The sequence below is a fragment of the Nannobrachium achirus genome, assembly GCF_963921795.1.
Source record: "Nannobrachium achirus genome assembly, chromosome: 6".
NCBI classification, from domain to species: Eukaryota; Metazoa; Chordata; class Actinopteri; order Myctophiformes; family Myctophidae; genus Nannobrachium; species Nannobrachium achirus.
In genome coordinates, this window is record NC_137815.1 from 38,112,214 (window position 1) to 38,126,084 (window position 13,871).

The following is a 13,871-nucleotide window of genomic DNA, read 5'->3' on the forward strand; positions in this document are numbered from 1 at the left end:
TATACACGTTCATGCATGCGCACCATAGGTGTTGCATATAGTCAACTACGGCTAACAGTCTTATTGTGCCTGCATGCCTAGTGTAACTGGTATCATAAATATCAATTGGATTTGTCTAAATGCGCTGTACACACGCAGTAAAAACAAAAGCCTGGTGTGTAGTCCGGGTGACACACACGCAGAGAGAGGGAGAGATTCAGCACGGAAATAATTGGTTGGATTTGTTGGGCATGTACACCGTCTCCCTCTCTCTCTGGCACACACCCACACACGGTAGAAAGTTGCAGTTGAAAGAAGTGATGTTGTCCATGGTGTACGCTTGTTTGCAATAAATGTGAAATATCTTAACTGCACACATACGTGCACAGAGAGAGAGAGATGGAGAGATTCAGGACGCCGTAGTTGTAAAATAATCATTTCACGTACACTGACTGAAGCAAGTGGAGTCTGTCTCGCTCTCTCACACACAAGCACGCACGCGCACATACATGTTCAGTTTGTACTAAGGCTGCAACGATTAATCGATTAAATCAATAAAAGAGTAAGAATGAATTTGTGCCAATTAATTCGATAATCAATTTTTATCGGCGACTAATCGCGTCTGTTTTTCACTTAAAACACTGTTTTTACAGCCCTAGCCGTGGCTAGGCTGAAGGGGAGCACACACGGCTGCACAGCGTCACGTCGTGGTATCGACGCACGTGAAGTGCCGCGCGGTAACCCCAACTGGATATGGCGCGCTGCCACACAGCACATCCAATTCCCCGGTGGGGAGAACCATGGGAGAACATGTTCACCGCGCGGCAACGCTGGAAAAATAGAACAGCAGCGTATCGGCAGGCGAGGCGGCAGACCCGCGGCTGCGCGCGTCTGACGGCGCCGGTGTGGGTTAGTTCATTGAAAATAATGGGGACGTATGTTTTGACGCGCAGCTTCCGCGCCGCCTCCGCGTCCAGTGTGTGTTCCCCCTAAGGAGGTGTGTGTGTGTGTGTGTGTGTGTGTGTGTGTGTGTGTGTGTGTGTGTGTGAACCTTCTCGCCTCCCTTACAATCTGCGCAAACGTGAAGTAAACAAAGATGGTGGGGCCCTGATAGGCTGTTACCGATTTTGCTCGCAACGCCGTAAAGAAATGATTACCTGCAATATCAGAACGATGGACTTTGCTTGGCTTGGGATTTATTCCACAGTGAAATGCCGGAGCATTTGAAGAGCAGGCACGTTGCATTTTTTTGCTTTTTTAATTACTTCATCTTCATCTTTATTGTCATTATTGTTAGTTAGAACATGCCTGAAACAATCTAAACATTTTTTAAAGATAATTGCTAAGTGCCATAATTCGATGAATCGTTCATGAAACTAATCGTTAGTTGCAGCCTTAGTGTGTACAGGACCCTTTCGCCTGCATGATAAGTTGATAACTTTGAATTATCCCATATATTATATATATTGTTATATTTGATATATTTGAGACATATTTCTTGGGTACTTTGTTTCCATAGTACTTTCCCCCAGTTGTTAAAGGTATCCACTGCCTATAAGAAACAATGTATTTACGTTCTCAGTGGCTTAATACAAAAGAGAATGTATCATGTGCTCATATTGGTCATTATCTTAACCAATAGACTATGGAGAAACCAGGGATAAATGTGCCCATTTTCAGCTTATCAGAATATAATTCATCCTCACGAATGCTCATTATAATACTGGAATGCAATGGTACATTTCTGTCTGTGTCTCATAGGAGGGCTGGGCACACTCTGAAACCCACCTGCCAGTGATTTAGACTAGATACAAATAAAATGAACCAAAAATTGATTTTAATTAACGCTTGAACAATGGCTTCCATTATAGCATGCTAACTTTCCATATAACTTTTCCTGCAGTTTCGATTATCTTGGATTCCCTGTCTATGTCACTGATTGGCGGGTTTCTGAACTGTCCACAGACCTCTGAGATGCATTGAATAGAAGGGGAAAAAAAGTAGATTGTGGAGGGATTTCACGTCTTGTGTACCATTTTCACCTGCCTCTCTTCATCTCTTCTTTCCCAGGAATGAGGTTACAGTCTTACCCGTTTGAGGCCTTCGCCTGTTCCGAGTGTCCGAACGCCTATACTTCGGAGGTCTTCCTCTTCAAACACCTAAGGAGGAGTCACAATATGCTCTACCACCAGATGCTGAGGGATGGAGAGATACCAATCAGCCAGAAACAAGACAGCCAGAAACAAGAAGACACTGATGGCGAGCCAACAACTTACAGTCATAGACTGTCTACCGTACCTATACCAATGCGGACTTACAAAACAAAGAAACCCCAGGGCCACAAATGTAGTTACTGTTTCAAGATTTTCAAAACGTTCTATCGCCTGAAGTCACACCAGATTATCCACACGGGAGAAAGGTCTTTCCAATGTGACCAATGTGACAAGAGTTTCAGTGTTTTAAGTAACCTCAGGAGACACAAGTCTGTCCACACTGGGATAAAACCATTCCAGTGTAAAGTGTGTGATAAGCGTTTCAGCCAATTAGGATCTTTGAAGATACACGAGCGTGGACACACTGGTATAAAACCTTTCCCATGTTTACTGTGTGACGCAAGTTTCACAAGCTCAACTAGTTTAAGGAGCCACCAGGGATCTAGACATGGGATCTAGACACGTGAATGGTGGTCATTCACACTCAGTCCAAACGTATGCAAGGACACCTATCCAACTTAACACTAGGCATCTTTGTGCAAGCATGGAAATGCAACATTTTGATTGATGTACAGTATGTTAATTCTTTTATTTTATTTTTGTATTTTTTTTTTTTAAGTTAAACTTGTACAATTTTGAATTCATGCTTGATGTTATGGTTTTGGTGTAGGAGTTCCCTAACTTTTGGACCCCTAAAGATTCATAGCAGCCCCCCTATTTCAAAATGGCTTAAAAAAAGACATTTAACGATTGTGATGCATAGTAAGCTTGTACTGTAGATTGGCTATTTTTTTTTATTTTTTATTTATAACTTTTAATTTGTTCAAATGTTTTTATTTTATTTTGTATTACGTTCTATAAAATCGCCTGCCAGGTTGAAAGTGGTTAAAACTAGCACAATTATGATTGGACTTACTCTAAACCGTTATTTATTTTTCCACTGCATTGAAAACATTTGTTTTACAGCGCCACAGATTTGGAGTAAAGGAAACCCTAACCTAACCCATTTATATTAAAGCTCTTATGACATGCTGTTTTTACTAAACATAAAAGTCTTTGTCCTGGTCCATAAACGTGTATTAAAATGTGTTAACTGAAAACTGAAGTCCAGTGAGCCATGGCAGGTTTTTTTTTCTTTCTGTGTTCTGAATCCTTTTGACTTATATACCTAGATTCCTGTAGGTGTCGTAGTTCAGGCACGTTATCTTTTAAAATGTAACAACCAAAATGGTAAATGGTGCATTAGAACGATACAAACACAGTGTAAAGTAACAGCAAAGGTGATACACCCTCTCCTGGACGATGACGCGTCAATGAACTCACTTTTCTGAGCCTAATTATTCAAAATCCTATTAGAGAAAAAACACTGAATGTTGAAAGTTCCTTTTTTGGTGTAATTTTGAAGTCAAAAGAACTTGAAGAAAAATAGACAATCTATTGAAATTTGATGTCATGAGACCTTTAAACGGCCGCTGACATTTAAAAAAAAGAAAAGAAATGCTTTTATTTCCTAAATTATGTAATTGTGGGGAGGCAATAAGCCAATCAAATGAATTTACTGTACTTAGTGTATTAATGGTCATCTGTTGTTGGGGGGCGAGGGGCAGTTGAGTAAGCCTGGCTATGCGCCGGGAGGAGTTTAGCGTGCATAACAAAATAAAACTAGAAATTGCAGTCATAAACATTATAAAGATTCTGCAACTTCATGACATATTTACCGCTAAAAATGTACAAGTTTTAAACAAACAAAGAATTCAGGTGTCTACCTTTCTCGGGGGGTGCTCCAGCAGTTTTTACCAGCTAATGGTGGCTATGTAATCGGTTGGAAGCACCGGAGCGATACAGCGCACTGGTAGTAGGCTAATGTTGACTTCTCCCCCCGATCTTATACAAATGAGCAGTTGGCTTGATGATTGGAACATAGACTCGGTGTTGTTTTTGGCAGGTGTATTAGATTTAGTCTTCGTCTTTTGGATGAAATGCTTATTGCGACCATAGGTCGGAGTTTAATATGTGAACCGTGACAGCTTGACCGTATACTCAGAGCAGGGATCTCCATATATGGGCATAAAAGGCTGACGCATCATTGTGGCATAACAGGTGACATCACAGTGATGTCAGATATTCAGCAGGGATCTCCAAATTCTCCATATATGGGCATAAGAGGGATTGTATGTATGATGTCAGACGACATAATCCATATATGGCCAAGACAGATGGCGGGACCTCGCATCGTACTGGTTAGATTGTCACATTTTAGTAATTTCTATTATTTATCAGTCTTAGTCAGTTTTAGTCAACAAAAACTCAAAAGGTTTTAGTCAGGTTTTAGTAATTGACTTTAGTCAAACAAATAAAATTAAAAAAATAATTTTATTAGGTCAATACAGGTATTGGATTTAAGATCCAATGCTAACAGTATTCTCATAAAATACATCCCGTTTTGAAGATTCACAATAGAGATTAACAAAATAGGCAACTTGTGTTACAACACCACAAAATACTAGAATATCCTAGATTCTTCTTTTTTTCCCAGTACCACCCAGAAATGTCTACAGTACCATGTCCCAGTACCACCCAGAAATGTACCTACCCCATCCTATTCATATGCACAGTTCACACAGTAGGCAAATGTAACATAACTAGAGGGTCGCGGCCCTTTGGGCCGCTCAAATCTAGTTAAAAAAAAAAAAAAAAAAAGTAAAAAAAAAGTAAAAAAAAAAAAAAAAAAAGTAAAAAAAAAAATGGGGGGGGAACTATTGTGGCGGAACTATTGTGCCGCAGCGCACGTTTCCGGTCGGACATATTTGACCGGCGGACTATTTTATACAGAGGCAAAATATGAGGCTAATAACGAATACAACTGTATACAGAGGTTTGGAAACGACATCTTGCAAAGGTGACATGGGTGTTTGAATTTTTAAGCTATATTTAATACATATGTAGTACATCTTGGCCAAGTGGTTTGGTATTTAAGTTAGCGATACATGACCCGGAAGTAGATCACTTACTCTGATGTAATATAAAGATATATAAGAATACAGTAGTTACTGTATGTACATTTATGGTACCACTAAACAGGCACTTGTCAACACAACAGACAGACGGAACACACGCATGTAGAGAGCGAGGGGGGTTTTAATTAACATAAAAACCTCACAGAGAAGTTAACATTACTGTAACAGATTTTCAAATAAGTGTTTCCTTTGTTTTCATGTATTTACATTGCAAGTAGGCCAGCATTGTTCAGAGACTAGGTCCCTTGTTAAACGGATTAACTGGTGTGATTTTGGTGTCGTTACCGAAAACGGCATCGCGTTTACACCTCGTATTGGCTTGTTTTGTCCTTACGGTTGGGGTGTTTAGATGACACATGAATTTACGCGAAATGCTGTAGTGTCATGTTCCCGGTCTGCATATACTGTCAATTTAGATTTACCCTTAAACTATAAAATATACAGTATAGAGTAGTGAAGTGTGATGTAATTTACACATCCTACCTGGTTCACGGTTTTCTTCCCCCATTCTGAATTCCCAGACCTTTTTTATAATATACGAAATATTTTCGTATAAGAAACTGTTCCAATTATAAACAAATCATCTCAGCGGTTTGACTCATATGGATATGAAGAATCAACTGATGGTGAGAAAACGCTAATGTTACTGTCGCCGAATTAGTTTCATTTTCACTAGAAACAGGCTTTATCAAATATAAGTGACTGACTCACTGACCACACAGAGCTACCCCGCCGATAATATCGCAAAGACCGTTTGTTTATTTTTGGACCGCAATGCTTATATGAGACGATTTTAAGATGACTCAATGTTATTCTCCATAGAGAATTACTTCCTTGGAACCGGGGGATGAGCGAGTCACGTCATGACTTCGTTACTCTATTGTTTTTAATGAGACATGCGTAATTACGCTCCCAAATATTATCATCTGTTTTCGCACTGCAGAGGCGTCAGTGGCAATGTGTGGCAGCATTGGCAGCTACCATACCTTGGCTCCTGGGGAAAATAATAAAATGTACTTAAAATGTACTCATGCCTGTTGCTAAGGATTGGCAACATGACTGGTGTCTTGCATGTGTGCCTTTTGCACGTGCAAGACACCAGTCTTGTTGGCATACCTTAGCTTTTGCTGAACTGACGCCACTGGCGGAGTCTCGTAACCCTCCACGTAACCCTTCACAATAGCCCTCGCCTCTCGGAGAGGCAAAAAAGGTGTGCTCCGGTGGTGAAAAATAAGCGAAATATAGCATCAGACACAATTCAAGCCAAAGACCCAGCCGCAGCCAGATCGGGTCCATTTTCCCCCGCTCCATTTTAGGGAGTTGGTCAAGTTGATTTTGTATTTACTATTTGGTATTTCAATTCCCCACGATCTGACTGCGTCCACGGGTGTCTCGCATTAACGACAAGTAGCACACTTTGTGTTGTGTTTTATTGTTAATCTTGACAAAGTCAACCAGTAGACTGCGGACCTGACATGCGCATTCATTCATACATGCATGGACTTAACTTCTTCGGTGCCATATGTAAAGTGGGACCTCTTATATTGCCGGTTCGCCACCAAAGGGTTAAAAGAAATAGTGTGCACGCTGGTGTACGAATTCATGCACAGATGATGCACTATGCATGTACACGCATTTAACAGCTTTCAAACAAAAAAATCCGCTTGGAAATCCGTTCAGGCATTCAGGAGATAGCAGCCCTTATGTTTTCTTCAAATGTAAACAAACATGGCTGCCATGTTTGAAAGATGGGGTTGGTATGGGGGTTAAACATGCAATTTTGCGATCGCGATCATGCCTAGTACATTGTTGGAGGTCCCAAAAATTCGGAACAAAAAAAATATATATATATATATATATTTTTTTTTAAAAAGTCGATTGGCAGGGAAGGCCATAGTTAAAAAGTCGATTTCATTATAGAAGTCGATTTTTTGGCAGGGTATGAGTTAACAGACATGCAGTCTGAAACGCAGTCTGACTGACAGAGACACACACACACGCACAACGTTCCTTGAGACGGGGAGGAGGGGGTTCTATGACCGACGTCATCGTATTTACCATACTGGTCCTTATTCTTTTATTTACACAGCTGCTAACTCAGGATTACTTCTTCCAGGTTACTGAACTTGCAAAGTCGTTTTCAAAAAAGTGTCGGACTGGGTCAGAAATATGCGTCTCTGTGTGTCAATATGTCCGTATCAGCAGTTTAGTTTAGCGGACACAGATGAATTTGTCCTCGTGTAAAAATAGTCTAGGTCTGCCCCATCCAGGACACTGACAGTCACCAACATAGGCAACTCAATTTGGTGAAACCTTTCATATGACATGACCGTGATGCCATAATGTTTTTTTCACTGCTGACCTCTTGCCAATGAACAAGATGGCCTACAGTGTGACCTTGGTTTGAGTATGTGGACAACTCACAATTGCCACACATTAGGCATGTATTTTATTGTAGCCAATAGTGACACCAGGCATCCAAAAGAATGGATGTGTCGATTCTTTTCTTTGAACGTCTCTTCTCTCTAGCTGGTGGAGGAGTACACATGTCACTGTCTGGCAGACACCTGCCTTGCGATTGCTCTTTGCTACTTTGTTCGAGGCTCCCACTTATTTTGAGTAGGCGGTGATGACGTGCGCTCCATGCTCAGCAGTCTGGCCTTGTAAGTAAACAAACCTGGCCTAAAACGGAATGCAAATTTCAATCATTCTATAAAATGTATTATTTTCTATAAATTAATAGTATATCTGTTCCCCTCATAGGAATGTGTTTGGGATATTGCTGTTGTTTGGCAAGGAGGACTTAAATCAGGATCCACTGAAACACTTCACTGATACATTACAGGTGAGGATTAAATCAATCTTATGAATTTTGCTTGCCGGTATTATTTCTGTGAAGGGCTTTGACAGCAGCTGTCACTGTTGCCCCTTAAATGCAACACCCCTATAGTCACCACCCCCATTCGCCCTAAAGGGAGAGGTTGCGCCATGTGGCCGACATCTGGCCAGTGATGTATATCGGACCAGTTACCCATATATGGAGACCCTTGGTACCCATATATGGAGATCCATGTACTGTATATGGAGATATGCTGTGAGGGCCCAAACATGCTTACTCAGTTATTCGTTATGTGAAAGTCCTATGATGTCTGACATCATACATACATACCTTTTATGCCCATACTTCGGTCGCAGTAATGCAACTTACTGTTGTATAGAACAATGGTTCCCAAACATTTCAGCTCGTGACCCAAAAGAGATTAGACTTTTGCCTGGGAGCTCACAACACGTCGCTTCCACACCCATATAACACAAGTGAAGGCTGGCTATAACAGAGAGGTCCTCTCTTACTTAGCCTTTTCACATGTACGTTGTAACCTTTTATTTATTGAATAATTAAAGGGCCATTTCACCTCTTGAGACAACCAGATCTTATTTTATTGTTGTCTGGGACACACTATCCTGTATTTTTTTGTTCAATCTGTGTTTTTAGATAGTTTAGCATTTCAAGTAAAATTGTGATGCGCCGACATCATGCGATCGATACCATTAAATCGACGTCGATACCCAACCCTAATCATCATACAAAAATGATTGACATTTGGAAGATCCAGAAGATTTCCCTAGTAACGCTATGAATTGTGGGTAATTCCTTTGCCAAAGGCTGCAAATGTGTGGGCCTACGGAAAGTCCGCTAAAAGGGGCGGTCCTCACTGACTTATTGATTTCAATTGGAACAGCCCTCAATGTGAATGCGCACCTAACTTAGGCCAGTGAGTCAACTAATTCAAGTTCTTAAGAATGTAAGGCACACCCCAAGCAGCTTACCCCTCCTCACAAGGAATGGCAGTGCACCAAAGCATTATGGTCATTGTAATAAGTCAGCAGTGCAGTCAAACCCTGTCAAAAACGATTTCAGAAAATGTATTCTCTGACCATAGGGACAAATTTCTAAATGTCCCATCGACTACAAATACAAATACTATTACCATTGAGCTCCTTTAATTGCATAGCACATGAGCACTTTGGTATTTGCACAGCGTAATTTGCACATTGAAGTTTGCACAGGAAAGAAACGCAGTCATGATTACATTTAACTGAACATTTTGAGTTGTAGTTCCACCTGTGGAGACAGAATGTTTGTTGATAATCCGGCACATGCAATATGTGTTATGTATGAGTCCTATATAGACAAAGTGAAATGTGTATGAGAGGTGCAATATGGTCAAGTGATGATTGAAAGATTTACCAATTTGTGTTGGTCTGTTGCCAGTGTAATTGGGCTTGAAGGAATGTTTGTTGATAATCCGGCACATGCAATATGTGTTATGTATGAGTGCTATATAGACAAAGTGAAATGTGTATGAGAGGTGCAATATGGTCAAGTGATGATTGAAAGTATATCAATTTGTGTTGCCAGTGTAATTGGGCTTGAAGAAGTCGGAATTGCAGGGGGTGTTTGTGAAATTTCTAAGGGTATTTTTGTAGTGTAATGTTGGAGTATCATTACTGGTGTACTAGTTCATGGAGTTTTAATGTTTTATTAGAGTTCATATTATATGTATTTGGATATATAAGTATTTGTTTAATGGTTAATCTACCCCTTGACTTGGTGGAGTCCAAAGTCCAGACTAATTGCTCCAGCAGAGTATAAAATGCCAGCAACAAACACATTCACTTCAGTTAGTGGTAGGATGACAGCCGGGCACCGTTGTGTCATCTGTGTTGGAGCTGCTTGTTTTTATGTCTTCGATATTTTTATGTCTGTGAATAAAGCACTTTTTGGTTGCACTTCGCAAGCGCCTCTGTACTGCTAAAAGCCGCATTCTCACACTGCCACAGCAGTACACCCTACCCCATACGGGGACGGGCCTCCATTCCGAAACACCACCATTCCGAAACACCACCATTCCGAAATTTAAATTATTTTAACTTTCACCCACCTCCACCCACTTTACCTCACCCACGTTCACCCCCCCCCCCCCCCACCTCCAACCACTTTCCCCCTCCTCCACTCACTTCCTCCCACCTCCACCCACTCTCACTCACCTCCACCCACCCACCTCCACCAACTTTAACCCAGCCACCTCTACCCAATTTCACACACCTCCACCCACTTTTACCCCCCCCCACCCACCTCTACCCACTTTCACCCAACTCCACCCACTTTCTCCCACATCCACCCACTTTGGCCCCCCCACCTCCACCCACTTTCAACCGACTCCAAGGGGCAGGAAAGTGGGTGGAGTTGGGTAAAAGTGGGTGGGCCTGGGTGAAAGTGGGTGGAGGTTGGGGGAAAGTGAATAGAGCTGGGTGAAAGTAGGTGGAGGTAGGTGGGGGTGGCTGAAACTGGTTGGATGTGGGTGCACCAAGCTGCAGAGATGCTTTGATGTTACGTTTGAATATGCCGCTTTACTGATTATCATTCATTGTACTCATGAAGCTGCCAGCTACCTCACTATCATTTGATAAAGCATGACTGATGATACAGGGTATAGAGTTGTATTGAAGATGAGAGATGTTGATGTGGTTGTTGTTTATTATTATGTTGGCAACCTACCATGAACACACAGCTGTCTGAGTACATTCCACAATCTCTTGTCACCTGCCACAGTTGACTGCAGTCAGAGCACGCTCTGCTGGAAAAAAAATATGTAAATTGCACAAATGCAAAAACCTAGCCAGGCACAAGAGTCTTCCTGCAGCCCTGTTAGTTTTGTCCATTCCTTTGCCATCGTCATTATAATTCACAAGGGGAAGCCATAGGGGACCTAGACAAGGGGGACTTGTTAGATGCTTTTCAAGTTTTGTCTGTACTCACCGTTTCACCTGCCTCTCCCCTTTTCTCTCTCTGCTCTCTCAGGAGTGAGGTCCCAGTCGTCCCAGGTTCAGGTCTTCCCCTGTTCTGAGTGTACGAACAGCGTCGGCTTCACGTCTCAGGCTTTCCTCTACACACACATGAAGTATTGCCACAATGACCTCTACCGTCAAATGCTGAAGGATGGACAGATCCAAGTCACCAACTCTGATAAGAGTTTCAGCCTGTTAGCAACCCCAGAGAGAGACGGCAGTGTAGACAGTGGAAAGAAACCTTACCAGTGTTTACTGTGTGACAAGAGATTCACTCAAAGTCATAGTCTAAAGGATCACTATTTTTGTGTCCACAAGGGAGAAAAACGTTTCCAGTGTGAACAGTGTAACAAGAGATTTACTCACAGAAGTAGTCTAAAGGATCACCACAAGATTGTCCACAATGGAGAAACCCCTTTCCACTGTGAACAGTGTGACAAGAGGTTTAGTCGGCTAAGTAATCTGAAGAGACACCTCCTTGGCCACGCCGGAGTAAAACCATTTCAGTGTAAATGGTGTGATAAGAGTTTCATCCATCCAAATGCTCTGAAGAGACACCACCGTGTTCACACTGGAATAAAACCTTACCAGTGTTTACTGTGTGACACGAGATTCACTGAGAATAGTAGTCTAAAGATTCACCACCGGAGTGTCCACAATGGAGAAACACCTTTCCACTGTGAACAGTGTGGCAAGAGGTTTAGTCGGCTAAGTAATCTGAAAACCCATGTAAAAAATGTATGTTTTGATTAATGCTTTACCTTCAAATTATACATATTTTTACTTACTTCACCAATGTGTGTCTTATTGATAATGCAATGTCTAAATATGTTACACTGCCTAATTGACTTGTGATGTGGTGACCGAATGTTGGGATGAAAAGCCAATATTTTCAAAATGTTATTTTATTTTCTACATTGAGAGTTTTATTGTGAGCATGCAGATCAGCTATTTTCACAATTTCTGCCTCTAATATTTGACAATTTAGCCTCTATATACTTAAAATGTATGTTGTAAGTTTGTACGTTTTTTGCATTTGTTGCATTCCTAAGACAAAACATGTATTATAGAAAATGTACCCCATTGATTCTGGATGGGGACCCACAAGCATTTGTGTGAGAATCAATAGGGGTAAATTTACTTGACCCTAAATTTACCCCCATTGACTCTGATCCAAATGCATTTGGGTGGGTCCCAGGGCCTTATTTGGGTCCCCATCCAGGCCCATGCATTTGGGTCCCCATCCAGAATCAATGGGGGTAAATTTACAATAATCTTTTTTGTCTTAGGAATGCGACAAATACAAAAATATATTATTAGTGAACTCAAGTGTCCATGGTGTGACTAATCAACAGAAACAAATCATTTTGGGGTGAACTACTCCTTTAACAGCAGTTAGCTGGCTGTGGTCTGCAACCACCCTCTTTTCGGAATCAAATTGTACCTAGCAATTTCTGCCCCTAGTGTGTCTATGCCCTTAAAAAGTCTTACATTCATAATACATTCATTGGCTCTTCATTAAAAAAAAAGCCTTAAAAGGTATCAAGGGTGCAAGTGATATTCTTCTATTTAAAATACGAAGAGTTAAATGGCTTTAGTTTCACTCAACAGACTCAATCCTCCACTGCACCAAGCTGCAGAGATGTTCTGATGCTTGTGTTTCAATATTCTGCTTTACTGATTATCATTCATTGTACTCATGAAGCTGCCAGCTACCTCACTATCGTAGAAAACACATGATAAAGCATGACTGACGATACAGGGTATCTTGTATTGAAAAGGGCAAATGTTGATTGGGTTGTTGTTTAAATGTTGATTGGGTTGTTGTTTATTAAAGGGGATACACCATGAATTTAACTTTTTTCTACTTTTTCAATTTTTTGGGTCCCCCTGTTGTGCCTCAACACTGTCTTTCACTTTAATTTCAGGGGTATTCTGAATAGGTGTGTCTGACCGGGCCTGTTCAGTTCTCCCCATGCTTATGTAAGCTAACCTCGAGTCACCAGGCTTTCTTGGGGGAAAGCCTGGTGTTCGTTTACAATGGGCCATTGATCTGTTCTAGGCGGAAACCACAGCAGAATAAGCGGTTTTGTTTTGTTTCCCCCCGTTTGCTTCCCCAATCCCTATTAAAATGCTCGAATAGCCTAGTGTAGTCTTGCCAGTCGCTACGAGTTGGACTAAAAGATGCATATACCAAACAGATTTTCCAAAAGCGAAACTACACCGCATCAAGGTGTTTATTAGGTAGGCCCTAAACGTTTGTCCTTGAGTGCAGGGGAATATTTTGGGTTAAAACTGAATCCGGTTTGATAGTTCCGCCCAAAGTGTAGTCCGTCTAGGACTGCAACATGACTTAAGTGGTTTCTGCTGCCGACCGGATCAAACCCCGAAAAGTGGGCTATATGTAAGCATGGGGAAAGTCCCGCCCCCTACTTATCAGGGTGGGGATTGACAGACAAACTCCCTTAATAGCGCCCCTTTGCCAACAGAGGGCATTTTGGTATTGCAGCTGAAAAGACTTTGAATGACAGGTTGTTTAGACTTAAACCTGTATAAAAATGTAGTATATATTATTTATAATTATAGTTATATTTTTGGAGCTGTGTGGAACACAAGCTCCCTATACGTGGCCGTGTGTGTGGGTCTGTCTGTCTGTCTGTCTGTCTGTCTCCGTGTCTGTCTGTCTGTAGCCTGCAGTAACCTTTTCTGACCACACATGTTAAGGGAGGGGCGCTGTTGCACACACACACACACACACACACACACACACACACAGCTCCACTTCGAACAGAGGTTCGATTTTATTTTATCA

The 13,871-nt window shown here is 41.5% G+C and overlaps 1 protein-coding gene across 1 annotated transcript in view; it reads left to right on the forward strand.

The window, feature by feature from the left end:
* The window catches only part of LOC308287082 (uncharacterized protein), a gene marked incomplete at both ends in the record, with an annotated part of 48,245 nt that overhangs the window by 22,497 nt on the left and 11,877 nt on the right, over positions 1-13,871 (forward strand). The window lies entirely within an intron of this gene.